The following is a 19202-nucleotide window of genomic DNA, read 5'->3' on the forward strand; positions in this document are numbered from 1 at the left end:
CAGCTGAGGTGGAGGGTGTTTGGCCGTCGGTCTTGGCCCTCTTTGCAGGTGTGCTGGTAGGGGTGTCCTGGAGCTCGTCGTTTGAATCGGACCCTGTGGTGGAGTAAAGGAGGGCGAGCGTTATTTATGGGTCTGTGGAAATTGGAATGGCAAAGTATCACATGCATTGGGGTGGTACCTGAGGGTGATTTGGGTTGGGGCCTTGGAGGTGGTTTCTTTTTTGTGTGGAGTGAGGGTGCAGTTGTTTTGCAGCCTGCAGTTAGGGTGTGCCTGCTGCACGTGTAGAGGGTGTTTTTAGGATTTTTAATTATTTATGTATTTAATGTGAGTTTTAAAGTGTGCTATCAGGCCTATGTATGTGGTCGTTCTCCTGGACAAGTGTTACTGTTGCACTATGTGGACACGTGGTACTTCACATGGTTAGACATTGTGGTTTTAGCATTGTTTTATTTGGGGCACCTACCTGATTCTTCGGATGTCTGCACTCCTTTCTCCATCCCTCCGACTCCCTCTATACTCTCCATTCCAATGGTGGAGGCACAGATTTCTTCCCAGGGGGTCAACTTGATGGGTGATTCCGATCCTCCCCCGGTGGCTGTGGCAATGTTGCGGTTGGCAGAAAGTATGCTACGGACGCGGATCCGCAGGTCGTCCCATCGCTTTCTGCATTGCTGTGGGTTGCGGGGTGCGGTCCCCACCGCACTTACCCGCTGTGCCACCAGGGCCCATATGGCCTTCTTGTTCGCAAGTGCCGTCCTGGTCATTTGCGTGGAGAAGACAACGGCAGCATTCTCCTGGAGGGTCTCTGTGAGCACGGTGAGTTCCTCACGGGAGAAGTGGACCTGCCGCTTGCGGTCGCACGCTTTCTTCGCTACTTTTCCCATTTTTCTTGGTTTCACTAGGGTGGATGTCGGGTTGGGATGTGTCTCAGGGTAGTATTTTTAATGGTTGTGTGGAAATAGTGTTTTTATAGGTGTACAGCGTGATGTTTCCCGTTCCGCGACCATGTTTTTACTTCCGTTTCCGTATATTTCCGGTCACCGTACTTTACGATTGGCGCTCATTGCGGTGACCGCTAAGATGGGTGGCGGAATTGCACCTAGGGCGCCGTACGGCGGCGGTGTGGGCCGTTTTGGGGTCATTTCCGCCATCGCGGACTTTGCACTTCCGCCATGGCGTGGTGCTCGTGCCCGATGGGTCGGAATGAGCCGCACTTTGCTCCGTCGTGCAATGGCGGAAACGCTATTTACGCTATGGCGGTCCGGTCGGTTGCTTTCCGCCAGGGTCGTAATGAGGGCCTTTATGTCTTTTCTCCAAGAAGGCCACCAGAAGTGACGTTTAATTTTTTCCTCCGTTTTAGCGATACCAGGATGTCCTTCCATTAAAGATTCATGATGATGGGCAATAACAAGTTCTTGCAATTCTTTACTTGGCAGAAACAACAGCTCCTGGAAGTAGGGTAAGTCATCCTTAACGGTATAATGAGGACCCTTCTGACTCCATTCCAGTAAGGTTGAAGAGTCTAGAAGTTGTTTTACTTGCGTTTGGATGTCCTCAATAGTGTGCAATGAGGTTAAGCCTAAGATTCTTTGCTCAGGTATGATGGGCACAGGTTCTAAGCTCGAATTAGGTTCTTCCATGCCAATCCAGGATAAGGCGTCCGCTTTTCCATTCTTGCAGCCAGGGCGATAGGTAATTACAAAATCAAATTCCGCAAAGAATAGAGCCCAGCGGAGTTGTCGTGAAGATTGAGCTTTGGCCGTTTTTAAATACTGTAAGTTTCTGTGGTCCGTAATTACGGTGATGGTGTGTCTTGCCCCGAGAAGGTAGTGACGCCAAGCCTTGAAAGCAGATTTGATGGCCAGTAACTCTTTATCGGTAATTGCGTAGTTGATTTCAGCAGGAGAAAATGTTCTGGACCAAAAGGCCACTGGGTGTAGTTGGTTAGTTTTTGGGTCTCTTTGCGACAGGACAGCTCCCATGGCCGAACTGGATGCATCGGTTTCCACTATGTACGGGAGATCTGGGTGCGGGTGCTTCAATACAGGTGCAGAGGTGAATTTGGTTTTCAGGTCCTGGAAGGCTTGTTCGGCCTCAAGAGTCCATTCGAAGCGTTTGTTTTTCTTTAGGAGAGCGGTGATGGGTTGGACTGTTCGGGAAAATTCCAGGATGAATCTTTGATAGAAATTGGCAAAGCCGAGCATGCTCTGAACTCCCTTCACCGAGCTTGGAGATGGCCATTTGAGGATGGCGTCCACCTTTCGCGAGTCCATTCGGACTCCTTGAGGTGTCAGGATGAATCCGAGAAACTCAACTTCTGTGGTATGAAAAACACATTTTTCGAGTTTTGCAAATAGTCTGTGCTGGCGCAGTTTCTCAAGAACTGCCCTAACATGTTTTCTGTGATCAGATTCTGAAGAAGAGTACACCAGGATGTCGTCAACGTAAACAATGACACAGACATCGATAAGTTCCCGAAGAACATCATTCATAAAGTACTGAAAGGCGGCAGGAGCATTGCACAAACCGAAGAGCATCACCTGATATTCGAAGAGCCCAAACTTGGTGCGGAATGCAGTCTTCCATTCGTCGCCTTCTTTTATGCGCACCAGGTAATAAGCTCCTCGGAGATCTAACTTGGTGTACACACAAGCGTCTTTCACCTGGTCGATAAGCTCAGGGATCAAGGGCAGAGGATAACGATTCTTAATCGTTATGTGATTTAGGGCGCGATAGTCTATACACGTTCTAAGGTCGCCGTCTTTTTTAGGCACGAAGAACAGAGCTGAAGAGACAGGAGACTTGGACGGGCGAATAAAACCATTGGCTAGGTACTGATCTAAATACTGACGCAAATGGAGGTTCTCAGGTTCCGTAAGAGCATAAATCCTACTACAAGGTAGTTGAGCATTGGGTACCAGATCGATTTGGCAATCATAAGACCGATGGGGAGGTAACGTGTTAGCCTGTTCTTTCTGAAAAATGTCTTGGAATTCTTGGTATTCTGACGGTAGCTGTACAGGGGTGGAAGTTGCTGAGGCTAGACCCATAGCTGGATTTCTTGGATAACAAGTTGCTTCACAATCAGGAAAACTTATCTTCTTTGCTTGCCAGTCAATTCTGGGATTTTGTGTTTCTAACCAAGGAATTCCAAGAATTACTTGAAATTGTGGGGCCTTGATCACATCAAACACGATTGCTTCCCGATGTCCATCCTGACCCACCAGTGTCACTTCAACAGTGGAATGCGTTACAGGCCCTGAGGCTATTTCGGTTCCATCTACTGTAGTAATGACATCTTGGGTTACTTTCGGGCGGAGAGGAAGCTTAATCCTGGAAGCCAATTCAAGGTCTATGTAGTTTCCAATAGCTCCACTGTCGATGTATGCTTTTATAGCATGCAACTGCTTAGGCTGTTTTGGGTCCACGAGCACCATTGGCATGACAAAATGCGAGGTCAAAGAGTTAGTTTTCAAGCTCGGCAAGCGGACCCCTACGCTTGCCGGGCTAGGTCGTTTCCCGAATCAGGTGTCACTAATTCGTTATCAGTAGCTCCAACCACCTTCTTAAGTGGTTTAACTGGACAATTTCGAAGAAAGTGACGGAAGTCCCGCAATACAGACAAAGTTGCATTTGCCGCCTTCTCTCTCGTTCTTTCTGCGTTGATGGTCCTTTAACACCACCGATTTGCATAGGTTCAGATACGTCGGTACTCTTGGAGTTAGCGTGGGTTTTGATCGGTGCTCGGTTTTCATACTTGAACCGATCTGCTTTTCTATTTTGAAGTCTGTGATCAAGTTGAACCACCAAGTCAATGTAGTCTGCGCAGACCTGGGGTGGGTTTACTATCTGAGCTCGAACATCCTTAAGCTCTCCGCGCAGGCCTCGATGAAACAATGTGATCCTTTTGCTTTCTGGCCATCCAGTTTCCACAACCAGTCTGTTAAAGGTGGCTATGTAGGACAGAAGATCCTGATTACCTTGTCGTAAGGATAGCAGTTCGTTATCAAGGGCCTGTCTTTGAGAGTGTCGAGCGAACAATCTTTCCATGCTGGCCTGGAAGCCCTGAAAATTCTGGAGAATGGGATCTTCCTGATTTACCAATGGAATAGACCAATCGGCAGCACTGCCACTGAGGTAAGATAGTATAAAGGCTATCTTGGTCTGGTCGTTAGGGAAGGCTCCGGGTCTGCATAGAAAGTGTAAACGACATTTGTTCATAAAGACGGCATATTTCTTGGGATCCCCCGCAAAACGTTCAGGCGGTGCCAAAGGCATGTGTCCAGGTAGATTAATTTGTACCGGGTTACTCAAACCCATTGATGTGGAAATGTCTCCGGAATTAGGTAAAGGAGTGTGCCCTGCCTGGGCCTGCAATAACCTTTTGGCTAGGTCATCTGTTCTTTCCTTGGATAAGATCAGTTCTCTTTTGAGAGCGTTAGTCTCCTGGCGGGCTGAGTGCACCTCTGCCCGTAATTCCCCCAAAAGCTGGGCCAGCTGGTCAGTCTCGGAAGTCTCCATAGCGCCCGGGTGGGAAATTGTGGGTAGGCTTCGCGTTCTGTAACGCTCACCTGATTCCCACGGAGGCGCAGGCCTGGCTTCGAGTGCTGATGCTTTTTCAATGGTGAAGCGCAGGACTCTGAAGATGGACAGGAAGGGCCCTCTACTCTGGCTTCTCCGGCTCGCAGGAATATTCCCCTGTGCGTGAAAAGGGAGTATTACCTACTGACTGAGTTTTGCTCAAGCCTCCCACTCTCTTCCAACCCTCCACGATACCCTTCCGCGATTCCCTGTGAAGTTTCACCTTAGGGTCAGGAAGGATGAGCTCTCCATCCTGCTTCTGATGCAGGGGCGCGTTGAAACCCAGTTACTTCACTGGATTGAGGATTGATGGGAGTTCAGGTAAGCTTGACTATTCAGGTAAGGCTCTGTAAAAGTTCTGTTGCAAATTCAAAAGTCCAAGCTTAATAATAATGTTCATTGTCTTTTTGCAGCAAGCGCTAATGCTTATGTCTTTTTTCCCCTTAGGGGCCGGGGTTCGGAATGCTGGAGATATGGCGCTGACCCAAAGTGAAACGTGCAGTTCCAGTTCCAGTAAATGGCAAGTTAGTTCTGGATGAGCGCTCGGGAACTGTCTTTGCATATGCTCATTCAATGTCTTTGTCTTTTTTCCCCATAGGGGCTGGGGTCCGGAAAATGCCTGGAAGCGGCAAGACCCGAAATGAAATGGGAATAACCCAACAGGTAAGTCTTATTCCCTTCCTTCTCTCACCTCTTAGTCTTGTCTTTTTCTCTAGGCTCTGGGAAGTGGCTGTGTATCCGGATGATCGCTGCTGAAGATGGAGGAACCCAGGAAAGGTGAATGAAATGCAGCGCTGCAGCGATCGTAACGAAATACTTTTAAAAATAATGTCTTCCCTTTCAGGATCGTCGGTGATGTCTCAGTGGTGCAGATTTAGCTGGTAAGGTCTCTTGTCTCCCTTTGCAGGTGACCCAGGATGCTGACAGGCGTGGCTGAAGTCCAGATGCAGGAGCTGACACGGTGAGCGTCCAGCTGCGAGGAGCAGAACAACGCGAAGCGTGAGTTGCTGATCGAGTGTGGTTTAAATAGCTTTGGAAGAAGTTCCAAGTGTGTATCCTTCCTCCGATCAGGTATGTATCCTTCCCCGACCACACCCGGGTGGAAAGTAATCCCACAGGTAAAGTAGTTCCATTCAGGCCTCAAGAGGGCCTGGATGTGGCAGCATGGTCTGCATCAGGTAAGTGCACCTTAAAACACTTGAACACATGTCTGGCTTTATGAGCCTGGCGCCTAAGGTGCCAGGACAGGGGTCCAACATGAGCCTGGCGCCTCAGGCGCCAGGACTGCGTCCAAAGGGCCCCAGCTTGGGCCCGCTGGCACTCCCCTGGGGGAAATGATGCCTGCTTCTGGGGTTGCTGGGTCGGACCTGGCTCCTTGGAGGTAGGCATCATGACAGTACGAGGTAAAAGACATTCTGGACTCCAAATGGGTGAGATCGAGACTCTACTACCTAGTAGATTGGAAAGGATATGGACCTCAGGATAGGACGTGGGAACCGAGTGAGTATGTGCATGCCCCTAGCCTGCTCCAGCGTTTCCATCGGACGTTTCCCTCCAAGCCAGGACCCGGCCGAAGAACCACCTTGAGAGGGGCCTTAGGGGGGAGTGCTGTCACGACCTTATCCCCACCAAGGGCTCACGGGGCTCTAAGGACCTTATGCGGGTCCCCTCTGATGCCTTGGAGCCAGTCCTGGTGCTGTTGGCATAGGAGACGCTTGCTGGGACGGGGTTTCTATGGACAGAGGACAAGCATGGCCGCCCCATGCGGAATACTGGGGAACTGCATTCTGCGGTCTAGCCTTCAGGGTGGGGCCCGCCCCAAAAACACCTGGGATACCGCCTTGCTATTTAAACCACACCCGACTAAGGGCACACGCTTCATGTTATTCTGCCTTGCAGCGTGGCACTCATCAGATCCTGCCCTGCCATCCTTACCTGTTCTGCAGCATCCATCTGCTTCAAAGTCATCCAAGGCAAGAACCATCGCCATCCTTACCTGCTCTGCAGCATCCATCGGCTTCGAACTCATCTAAGGCAAGAACCATTGCCACCCTTACCTGCTCTGCAGCATCCATCAGCTTCGAAGTCATCCAAGACAAGAATCATCACCATCCTTACCAGCTCCAATGGTAGTCCGGAAGGCCAACATCTTCAAGACATCTTTCATGCCGTTGGATTCCCGGGGAACATTCTTCTCCTGGTTGTCGCAACCTACAGAACAAAACACAACCACAGGTTAGCCTCTTGCTAGGACGCTCCCAGCGCCACTTGCCGTTCTTCTTACCTATTCGAACCGGGCTTTGGCTTCTACCGCAGCACTCGCCACCTGCAACAAAAAGCGAGAAAGACATTATTGAAAATTCAACTAAAGACTTTGCTTGCATCTAAAAGACATTGCTTTCGCCTGAAAGACATACCTGAAAGAAGGAGTTGCAACCAGCCTGAACTCTGGCCCTCGCCAGTGAAGAAACTCGGTGGAACGGTGCCACATTTCGACGCGCCCCTGCCCAGCGCGGCAGGACAGAGAGCGCACCTTTATAGAAAACAAGGTGAGAGACATTCTCTGGGGAACTGCAAGGGGAACTCGGGAGGAGCTTTGCAAGGAAAGAACCGAAGCTTATCTCCCCATCCTATCTTCTAGAATTGCCCCTTGATTATCCAGATTCCAGGACAGGCAAAGGGTTCCCGAGAGCATCCCAGCTATTCGAGAGGCGCCCCCGTGGACCAACAAGGTGAGCGTTACACATCTCTTGATTAAAGGGATGGATCGCAGGTGCCGGCACCACCATTTTGGAGAAAAGGCATTTTTTTCTGAAGCTTGAAGGGCTCGCACATGAGTCAGAGCTACAGGCTTTATAAAAAAAACGCCTTGCCTTCTAGCAGCCAGGGCTGCTAGGGGACAATAGGGGGCCCAGGCAGAACCCCCCCTCAGAACCATATTTCTGAGCCTGACAGAGCTAGCCCTGGTCCACTTAAATCCCTGGGAGAGTGTGCTGTAGATGTTATTACAAGCACAGGGGCATTCAGACTCCAACTGTTCTTGGTAACATTGGGGGATTTGAAGGTGTCTGCCTTTGTATTGGGAAACAGGGTGCAAGCCTGGTGAGCCGATCATCATTTTGGTGACCCACTCGATCAACAATCATCAGGTTTTGTTCCGCTCCAAAATTCTAAGGGATTCTCTTACTACCGCGCCAAGGAGTCACATCACTCAGCTGATGGTTTCCCAGGGCACGAAAGACCCCTAGTCTCCCTCAAACAGTGATATAGAGATTAGATTAGGGACCTCCCAGAGGAACTGAGACACTCTATGCATTTGCCTACATTTTGGTTTGGGCAGACAATGAAAGAAACCAAATAAGTAGCCTAATATCCACACCAAATTTGAGTACCAAAAGGTCTGTATTAAGCAGCCACATGCAGGCATGAAGACGGGCAGAATATGCAAACCCCATGACCGTAACCGGGACACCCAGAAGCCTCATAGTGCAATTAGTCCTTATTCTCCCCACACAGGCTCACTGGGTAAAACTGAGGTGGTCACCCTGTGCGCCCAACCCCTGTGGGGGATGTTACAATTGGTTTATTGCACAGTATTTCATGCTTCCCAGGCATATCATGATAGAGTGATAATAAATTGGCAGACACATATCTGCACCCACATTGACAAGTTAGGTGTATTGCCATTAATGAGTTTCAAGGGAATGCATGTACTATAACACATGATAGCTAATTATACGTTATTTGTATTGAGCTTTCACCAAAGTGCTTTACAGAGAACATATTTAAAAGTTGGAATTCATTTATGGACCTCATGAATGAAAGGCTGAGGTGGTCTTGCCGGGATTCGAGTCTGCGACTAGCAGATCACAGACATATTGTAGCAGCTGGCTCTCATATCACTGACTTATCTAACTGGCTTCTTTAACGGTATTTTCAACACACTTAATAACAGCTCGGTTTGCCTGACACTCAATTCCCCATTCCCTGTTTTTATTTTTAGCTATTAGGTGGCACTACTGCACCAGTATAAGCCAGAACTATTGCATTGCAGTTCAACTAGGAGAGAGGTGGTACATGATGGGGAACACACAGCGTGCAGGTGTTGTTCAGTTACTTACCCACATGTCTGTGCATTAAGCAGTGCCTCTATTCTCTGGTCGTTCCTTGTCCAAACATTCCTGCGGATCAACCTTCCTTAGCTTTTCTTTTACTAAAGTAAAATGGAGCTTTTTGATGACCCCGACAGCCACTCATGTTGAGTTTATATGGCAGCTACCTTTACACCACACCAACCAACTCTGCATCCCTCCCATCAAAAGGTCCAATGCCTGGGGTATTGAATTCCCCTACTTAGCTCAAAAATCTCTGGAACGCACTACCATATGCCATAAGAGCTGAAACCTCCCTCACAGCCTTCTGGAAAACCCTGATTATTATTACGACCCTTGGAGAAAAGTTACTAGACCTTGTAAATTGATTTCAGCACAGCAGTTAAAAAAGAAACATCAGAGTAGCTAGTATGCTAGTGACTGCAGAAAATAAACCTTGAATTATTATCAGTTCAGTTCAATTCATAAGCTTTATTTTGATAGACAGTCATAAAAGTGTACATACCTTTGCATATCTTTGAATACATAAAATTACATAAAACATATGAGGCAGATAATCCAACATTTTAAGATATTATGCAGGAACAAATGTCGAAATTGATTAATATCACAGACCTTGATGTTTACTAATGCGTATATTTCAGACCCAGGCAAATTGCCATTATCCCATCCATGCATTAACATCCTTGCTGAAGAACCATGACCTCTCCTACATCCCTAGGGTAAGGAAGGAATACAAGGAGCTAATAGCAGAAAGAAAGGAAGACAAGGCAGAGGAAAAATGGGAATGATTATCTCTTTCTGTCAAAGAAAAGGACCAAAAAACCTTTTGGCCGACCATTCATCCAGGAGGTAGAGCGGAGGGGTCTCAAAGATGTATGATAATTATGGCATTTGTAATGCGCCTAGACACAAGTGTACGGCTAAATAACTTCTCTACCCTTTACAAGGAGAATAGAATGTTTTTTGAGCAATGCAATGAAAAGTATTGTTCAGCCTGAATGATTGTCTAAATTCAGGTGAGCATCTGGAATTTTCTTTGGATGAAGTGTGCACTGTGCTCTTAAAGTCAAAAGGGGGATAAAGCCTTCAGACCTGACAAAATCCTGGTGGACATGTTTAAATTAGAACCATTGGTCTGGGTTCTCTATTGCTGTTGCAAAATGTGCAAAGGTTCCACCATCTTGGAATAAGGCACAGATTGTTCCCATTTACAAGAAGGGCGGGCAAGATGCTCCAGAAAACGATCCCCCTATTTCTCTTCTGGATACAATGAGGAAAATGTATGGCAAATTACTTTTAAATCGGTCAGCGGTTTAGTTCATTGGGACTGTTGGCGGTGTCCTGGGGTATTTTTTGGTGAACTTGTTGGGGTATTTCATGGTATTGTGGTGAGTCCGAAATACACAACAAGACTGCCTGATAGCGTTCTTATACCGTAACCATAAACAGTAAGTCAAACCAGGCCTGGTGCGGGCTAACTCATAATTTCATTTTCCTGTGGTATTTTATTTACAATGTCACGTTATGCCCTTTTTGCGGTATCCCAGAACACACTTACCAGGTAATCTATATACTGACATTCATAAAAACAGCCCCTGAGGAGAACCCAATTCACAGTAACCTACTTTGTCATGTACTTTACCACAAGCAGTAATATAAAGTTACCGCCTGCAGTAAATCTCAACTACCACCTGTTGTCCACAGGTGTCTGTGTTACCATTAGAGACCAGAACACATAATAAACACTCTGAGATTAATTACATTTTCTCTTTTGTTCTTTACTGAAAATTAGGATTATGCAAAAATATCAACAGAACATGCAATACACAGCATTTGCACAGAACATTTTCTGAGACTCAAAAAGGAAACATGAAACATTTGCACATTCAATTCGTCTGCCGATGATTTCCTCGTGATAAATGAGCTCTTCCCACAATGGGCATTAAGCACCTTTTCTGTGTTGCATTTCAGAAATGGGGTCATTTATCGACCTTGAGAGACAGCATTTGCTTTGCGCAGTTTACATGGACTGAGCAACACCATAACATATCTGTCTCCATTTAGAATTGTGAACATAACATTCTTGCCTGTAACTGTTTAAAAAATATACTCATCCAGAGCCCTTGCATAACACTCCCATTTGTTAAATTTATGACAACATTCGACAAACTACACGCTCCACAAATTAACTGGAACTCACTTAAGAATGCACTTGGTTCTGTGGACCCCAGAATGCAAAACGTATCTGGTTTTCTTCCCACTCGTCAAAGCAGGATCTCAGCCCAGTCTCCTGATCTAGCCTGTCTGTCGGCGAGTGCAGCAGACTTCCCCCAGGGATGGTGAGTGCTCAGAATCCGAGAGTAAGAAAGACAGTGTACCAGCCAGCCAGAGAGAGAGCACTGGTCCAAGAGAGTGAGCCTCAGAGAGACAACCCTTTTAAACCCTTTGTTTATCAACTCCCATAATGTATGTCAGGCCTATGTATAATATAATGAACTACCTCCTTCAAAAGTGATGTGATGTGTCAGAACCACCTTCTTTTGTCAACCATCCTCCAGAAATGTCCAGAGCAGGTGATTAGTCCGGCTGCTTAGAATGCAGCAATGGATGAGAAATGTTACATTGCCCAGGCTCCGTTCCCTCATGTTCTGCAAATGAACAATGGAGCCAGCTTAACTCACATCTAAATCTTGTGACATATTCACTGCGAAACAAATCCAAATCTACATTTTCTTGCACTTCCAATTAACCTTGCACAACCCAAATGCCTTCATATTCAGTTTAACAATCTGCACCAAACTTTGTACACAAAGGTCATTGACTAATCTGCCCTGAATGTTAATAGGGGATATGGTAGAGGTCAGAGGATAACTTAGTACATGTTAGTGTTATGTTTTTTTATTGCACCTAGTCCATAACTATCTTGGGGCAAAATGATAACGTCATGTTGTGCAGTTTCAAATTCAAATTCAACTTTTAGCCTTATGCGTTTTGCACCTTCATAATACTGACATATACTAGATTCAACACAGTCTCTCACACCCTTGTGGACAAGTTGGGTCAGTTTTCATCTATGTTGAAATTCGGAACCTTAGAAAAAATTCAAAACCTTGGCTGAAATTCGGATCCCTTTCTTCTTACTGACCAACTGTATAAGGCACTTGCAGCTTGGCATTATGGACGGGGTCTCAACGATCAACCAAGTATTCATGTTAGCTTTGTTGTTGGATAAATACATCTCACAAAGGGCAGTATTCGCTTTATGCTATTCATCGACCTGAAAATGTGTGCTGGTACTATCGCAGTAGTAGAGTTGTGCAATTCTCTCAAAAGAAGGAACATTCCAGCCCCCACTCCGAAATGCCATATTGCAATTATATGCAAACACCACTGCTCCAGTCAGGTGGGTGAACTGCAGGGAATGCAGGTCCTTTTCCTGTGAAAAGGGTGTGAAGCAAGGAAGTGTTCTGGCACCTACTCTCTTTTCGATGTATTTTGACGATGTCATTGATAACTTGGCAGTGATTTACATTGATTCATCAGGACGGGGGCGAGGTGGCAAGATCAAAACTTTAATTTTCACAGATGATGCGGCCCAGCTAAACTAATTGACCAATTTGCCTATTTTTGCAACAGTATGGGTTTGACTATCCACTCTGCCAAAACCAAATAGATATGGTGTGGGCTGAAGATGTAACCATACACAGATTTGAGCGAGTAGAGCGAGCGTAGAGCAGAGCCTGTCGATGGAAGTTCGAATCCCGGCAGGCCGATAAATGAGCACCACACACATGGGTTATATAATAAGCAGCGCTCAGATTCCTGAGGGTTGGTAGCGCTATATAAATGCAAAATTGTTATTCCTTAAAGTTATAAGGATGACATGAAAAGGGAAGTGGGATCAGCACATTGATAAAACCAACTTCAACATGAGGACGAGGAGTGATGGTGCTCTGAGATTTGCGTAATCATTTCGCAACAGCTCTTTGAAGCCAGCCATGGAATCATAAAGAGCCCAAGCAGTATCTGCAGCGGTTTATGGTGCTGAGCTCTGGGGCCAGAGAATCACAAAGAAGCTGGAGGCCAAGGAGAACAGTTTTTTTTAAAATGATTACTGCTACTCGCAAAAAGTGCACCTCATGTGCTGGTGGACTTTGAATTGAGGCTGACATTGTTGGAAGATTTGTATTTTATGTGGTTTTATATAGCGCCTTACAACAAAGCGCTGTTAATGTAGCACTGAAACTCCTACATGATTGAGCAAACATTTGGACAACTAGTGAATTGGTGAAATGCAAGGAGGCTTTAATAGATCTCATGAGCCTGGAAGCCATTGAATGACCATGGCTCGCTCTTAGCAGATCGTTATTAATTGTCCTAAAATTAGAAATCTTCTGGGAGAACCTGAGTAGGAGCCATACAAATTCCCATTGTGTAATAAAAGATGATTCTCATGAGCGCTCCCACGCTGAAAGGGTTAATAAATGCCTCTATCTGAGATATGGCTGGACATATCGAACATTAAACACTGATTTCCAACCTGAAAGTTATCTGGTCTATCTCAAATCAGCATATACATGCTCATTATACATGAAAGTGAGGCTACATATATGGGGCCAGCTTGACAAATCATGGTATACTATGGGGTCAGAACGTTGTCCTTTTTTGCAACAATATGAAAGAAACCCTCCAACACTTCCTGCTTTTTTGCCCTGAGTGCTTACGCACATGCAGATGTAGTCTGAGAAATCTTTCACTGAATGATGGGGTTATGACCTTGAGTGCTGCTGAAAGTTTATGCAAAAACTTTCTCCATGTTGATGTGGTATATGCTGTTTCAGAGTTTCTAGCAAACTACACACAAACACACACACACCCCCAACATAACTAACACTTGCATATAACAACAACCCTAGGCACTGCACCTTACCCCTAAGGACACAACAAGCCAGTGCGCACAACCATAACCTTAAATACCAGTCAATGTAACTAAAAAAACACACACCCAACACAACACATTCACACACAAACAACCTAGGCATTGGACCTTACCCTTACGGATACACAAGCCAGCCGCTCAAGCACAACCTTGACTACCAGCCAATTTACACATATAACATATAACACAGATTCTCATTTCTTCTTCTACTTTCTGTGTTGCCCTGTGAACTCTCTGTCCACGTGTGTTTGTCGCGCCCTGATGCTTGCGAGCTTCGGCGGGTTATAAATAAATAAATAAATAAATAAAGAAAGAAAGTAACACACACCCAACACAACAGACATTCACTTACAACAAACATCCCAGGCATTGGACCTCAACTGTATGGATACAGCAAGCCAGTCCATGCCATCAACCCATCTGCAACCCAACACACACAGATGCCAGTTTCTCCAGATTCTCCAGATATCCTATCCCTCTACCCTCACTAACTAATACCGTCCTTTGTCATGCAGAGCCACGTGAGCACCTGGAGACTTCCTGTGGATGATATGATATGATAAGTCATTTATAACGTGGCTGTTCACGTGGTTCGTGGTAGCGGTGTGCAGTATAAATCAACATAACATAACAAGGCATGGCAGAAAACAAATACTAAAGTTAGAGAGAACATTCACAACCATGAATACTCCATTATACACCCGGCACTTAATAATAAAACAAAAATGATGTCACTAACAGGCCACGCATGGTTATTTTATTCAGATACCATTTTTATTATGGAGCTTTATGGGAATTACATTTTACTAAACATGTGTGCTCTATAATTATTAAGTCTTACAGTGTTGAAGGATTTATTTATTTTTCCTCCTTGTATGGCGTACCACCAAAATAAAGTATCTCTTGATTGACATTTACGCATTTCCATTTGTAATTCTTAACATGTTTTCCATGACACGCCTTAGACCCAAAGTGTGCCCTTCATGAAATGCCAACCAAAAGAGTGGGCTCACCTATATTCCACAAATGTTTTTCCTCGAGTGTCGTTTCACTCAAGCAGTATTTACACATTTTGGGGCACTCAAGGATTTTGATAGGAGTTTGTTTTAGGCTTGGGATTCAGCTTAGTTAAGGAAAGGATGTAGGATAAGGGTTAGACAACGTTTATTTATTTAATAGTTGTTTTAATAAGGTGCTTAATACCATACCTGAGTTCGGTTTCTAAGCGCTGATATGGGATTTGAACCTCTGTTGCTCTGTGTGGTCTTGCATCCAAGACCAGCCATTGTGCAAGTGCTATCCTCCGTTCACATTTTAAAGTTCATGTGGTGATTTATTTTTAATTTAGGTTTTTGGTTCATGTAGATCCTTTTGCCACCATCATTCATATACATTCGGGAAAATCATAACAATTTCCACCAATCTGCACCAGCACCAAATGAAATCATAAACATACTTCATGTAATCAATACTACACATCATTACGATGCGTTACGTTCTATAAATATTTAATCAAAAAATCTGATCAAAGCTAAAACCAAGGGAACTTTTTCGCCCATTAAAAAGATCTGCCGCCACTCTTCTGGTGCCATACTTTGGCTTTCAGAGAAAAATCTCCCACAACATCATGTCCGCGTCTCGTTGAGGCCTGCGCAAAATAGCAAAAGGTGGTGGAGTTTTTCTAAATTCCTATTAACTGTGCAAAACCCACATATTGAGTCGTTGACGCCACGTGTCTTTCTAACTAAAAGAATTTCTTTCGTGGGATAGAGGTTCATCGGAAGCGGAGATATAGGGCACGATATTGGCTATTTAGAAATGTATGCAGGTATTTCAGAAGGGCATTATAAGGTCGGCAATCAATGCTACAAGGATGGAACAATGTATATTCTTTTCTTGCCTCCTGCCCCTCAATCCAGTCTGATTTCCACATTTTCAGTCTAACCCCAACTGGAGCTAATAGTACTAGTCTTGTCCAATTTCTCAAGCACCCTCCTAGAGGGTTGTTTCCACACGTTTAAAATACATTCTTTTTCAACACAATGGGCCTCATTACGACCCTGGCGGTAGCCATGCCCTTATTAAGGGCACGGCTGCCGCCGGTAATTAATTTTTACCGGAGCCCGGAAAAGGGCAATAACCGGGTCATGCCGACCTTGGCAGACCCGGTAATTGCCCTTTCCTGTACTCCGGTAAAAGTTAATCCCCATTCCTTTTTGAGCTCCATAGGGCTCAATGGGAATGGGGAGGATGCTAACAACGGGCCCGTTAATAACGTTAATAACGGGACCGTTGTTAGCATCCTGGCCTGCTAGCAGGTCCCGCTAAGGACGCCTGGTCTGGCCAGGTGTCCTGAACGGGACCCGCAGCAGATCTCGTAATGAGGCGGCCTGGAATGAGCAGTGCCGACCCCTTACCAGCACCGTTCATTCCGGGGCATCCAGGGTCGTAATGAGGCCCAATAACCGTTATCATTTTGAACATAATGGGACCATCCTGTGCTAGACATTTCCGCTACAGTGACATGATTTCCATACCACAAGCGCATACAAAGAGACCCAATTCATGTCAGATGACTATAGCCGGCACTCCCTTGACCAGTGCCAGCACTCTCTGCCAGAACAAATTTTCCAGGAACAGCCATGTGATGGCCGGCAGGGCAAATAAGGCTTCTGTGCCGTAGGTTAGGATAGCCATGACCTTTTTGCTTATAAAAGTTCAAGAATGGAACTAGTGAGTAGCAACCATATTTTCACATCATTTTTTGTTGCTTAATTACTGATTTACGGATTATTTTTCTCTCTACTACCTGTCCATCAAAAGCAAGATTTGTTTCAAATGCCTGCTCGGATTCCCCAATTCGGACCTCTTTGAAAGCCACAAGAATTGCGCAATAGTCGAGCAGAGCTGCTGCAGTTAAATCCCTCCCATTTCTAAGCTGGCTAATGTCCCTCTCTGTAACCAAATGTATTCAATTGGGGCATATTCTCAAACGGATTCCACTCTGCAAACTCTCTACTTGATTTCCATAGTATAGTGCAGGTGGGATTTCTAAAGTGCTGCATGTCCTTTTAAAAAATATTGTGGTCACTTTTATTGGAAGTGACAAACTCAAACCAAGTGCATTTCTTGTGATAAACATATGATCTAAGGTTTCCGGCTGGGTACCCATATGCCAAGTCGAGCAACCTGGTAAAACGCCCTGTGTCTGGCTATTCAATAGCTGGATATTCCTATGATCAATTTTATCTAACCATCGGACCTTTCTTTTCTCTGTGTGTTTAAATAAAGACCTCTATTTCTTCAGAGGCTAAACATTCAACGTTTAGGTCCCCACAAGTTAAGAGAATTAGGTTTTCAAACTTAGCATAACACTTATCAATCAGATCCATCCCACCCTCCAAATTGTTGCCGTCATCTATGCCTGCTGGATTCCAGTACTGGTTGAGAATTACAAACCAAGATATGCCAAAGCTAGTCATGGTACTCAATTTCTGGATAAATAGATAAGGATTGTACCCTTCTTCAACTACTATTCCTAACCCACTCTTGAGAGCTAACAAAAGGCCCCACGCTGGTCGACCTCTAAGTTCTTTTACTGCCGAGTTCATATAGATATGGCATCCATCTAAACTCGGTACCGAACGCAACCATATCTCTTGTACGTATAGTATGTCAATTACCTCAAATTTGAACTGGTCATTGTTAAACAGATGAGAGAAACCTCTCATATTCCACTAAACCTATTTTTACAGGACTATGATTTATTCCCATATTTAGTTATTCTCCTTTTTTATCTAGTGTCATGGCTTTAGCTAACCATGCCCATGAAAACTCTTCGGTCTCGTGGGATAAGTACCCCCCACACTCCCCTCTTCATTACAACTTTCCTTTCAGGGTTTCCCTGACCTTTAAACGTTACGCTAAACGATGGTCGTTTGTGGGAAGAAAAGCAGAACGTTTTGTCTCCTCTCAGCGATACCCCCTCCCGCATACCATAGTAACTCTTCTCTGGTTTCGCTGTTATCCTCTTTCTATCCTGATTATGAATAGACTTCACAGAACCCCTAAGAGATTACAGCAGGTATACTTTCCTGAGTTACTTCAATCAAGTCAGAAACTAGGGGCAGCAAACATGGTGCTGCCTCCAACAGGGTGTGTTTGATCAATATCGAATTCAAATGAATCAATACACAGTCAAGCCTGTTCTCATTTAGAAACTCAATCAATGCACTATCGTCCGATCATCGAATTGCGCTCAACTTTAAAATACAATGTAAGAGCTTGTGAGCATTTGTACGTTTCATAATTAATGCATCGTCCCTATGGAGGATGCTTATAAGCAACACACATTTGTCGAGATTGGCTCTACATTCCAGTCCGGAATCCGGTTTATTTTCCCAGTCATTGAAAGAGGTTCTATAAAGATTTTCTTTAATCTTACCTCTAATCGTGACTTTATGTTTTGTGTCAGCCACCTGTCCTTTTTATTCTAATGTTAAATAATTTGGAGTGGGTTTCGGATCATTCCTTGACAAAGAGCCCTCCGCTGCCTGATCCACTGCCTGATCCATGCTGAGTTTTCAATCTTAGAGGTCCGCAGGATATAGCTTGGCAAGTTCTCTCTGATGTAGAAGAACTAAATAGGCCTCCACTGAATATATTGTTTTGTTCATGAGTTCATCAATAACATCTTCTTACTTTTTCTTGAGCAATTGAAGGCTAATTTCTGATCAAAGTCTGATGTGTTTATTCCATTCTAAAATTATCAACAGGTATTTTTGAAGCGTGGTCCTAGAATCGTTTGTTCTAGTCTTTTTTCCCTGAGTCTTTGATTTATTTTGCTGAGTTTTTTTATCCTTGTTTCTTTCTTTTCTCAAGTGAGAATATCCAAAGTCTCTTTGAGGGGCCGCAAGATTCTCCCTGTGTTAGGGCATTGGAAAGTGTGCTCCATCTCGTGGGCCAGATCACTCAGAGGCACTTCCTCTATATCGACCTCTACATCAATAACCACATCCCTCTGTGACAAAATACTTGGTGGGACGGGGAGAGCCTATCTGCTCATTCACGATTGTAGTTTCAGCCCCTATTGACTGCTCTACACAGTTTGACATCTCACTTATCGTGCCAACTCTGATATTTTTCATGTTCTTCTCTAAGGGCAGTTCAGCATGTATTTTGTGGTTTATCCGTTCAGCTCTTTTGCTTATTAGCGGGTTGAGAGCCTGCAATTGTGATGCAAGAATGTGATCTGATTTTTTTGTCCTAAGAGCCATTTGATTTAGAGATATATCCAAATTGGGTGGTTGATGTTATCACCCCAACAAGGAACCCAAACCAAATTCCCCTGATTTCTCGGGTGGATAGCTTGGTGTGAATTGAAGTGGTCCTGCAAGGGTTTAAGAAAAACCCATCGCACAATTGAAAGTCTTCAATTTTTTTTACAAACGGGTCTGAGCCCAAACAAGGGGATCCGTGCTCTGAGCCCGAACGAGGGAGAACAATTGCAAACATTGTGCTAAAGAGGCCTGAACCCGAACGAGGAGGATCCATAGTCTGAGCCCGAA

Source organism: Ambystoma mexicanum, chromosome 13 (genome assembly GCF_040938575.1).
Source record: "Ambystoma mexicanum isolate Mex_15411 chromosome 13, UKY_AmexF1_1, whole genome shotgun sequence".
NCBI lineage: Eukaryota > Metazoa > Chordata > Amphibia > Caudata > Ambystomatidae > Ambystoma > Ambystoma mexicanum.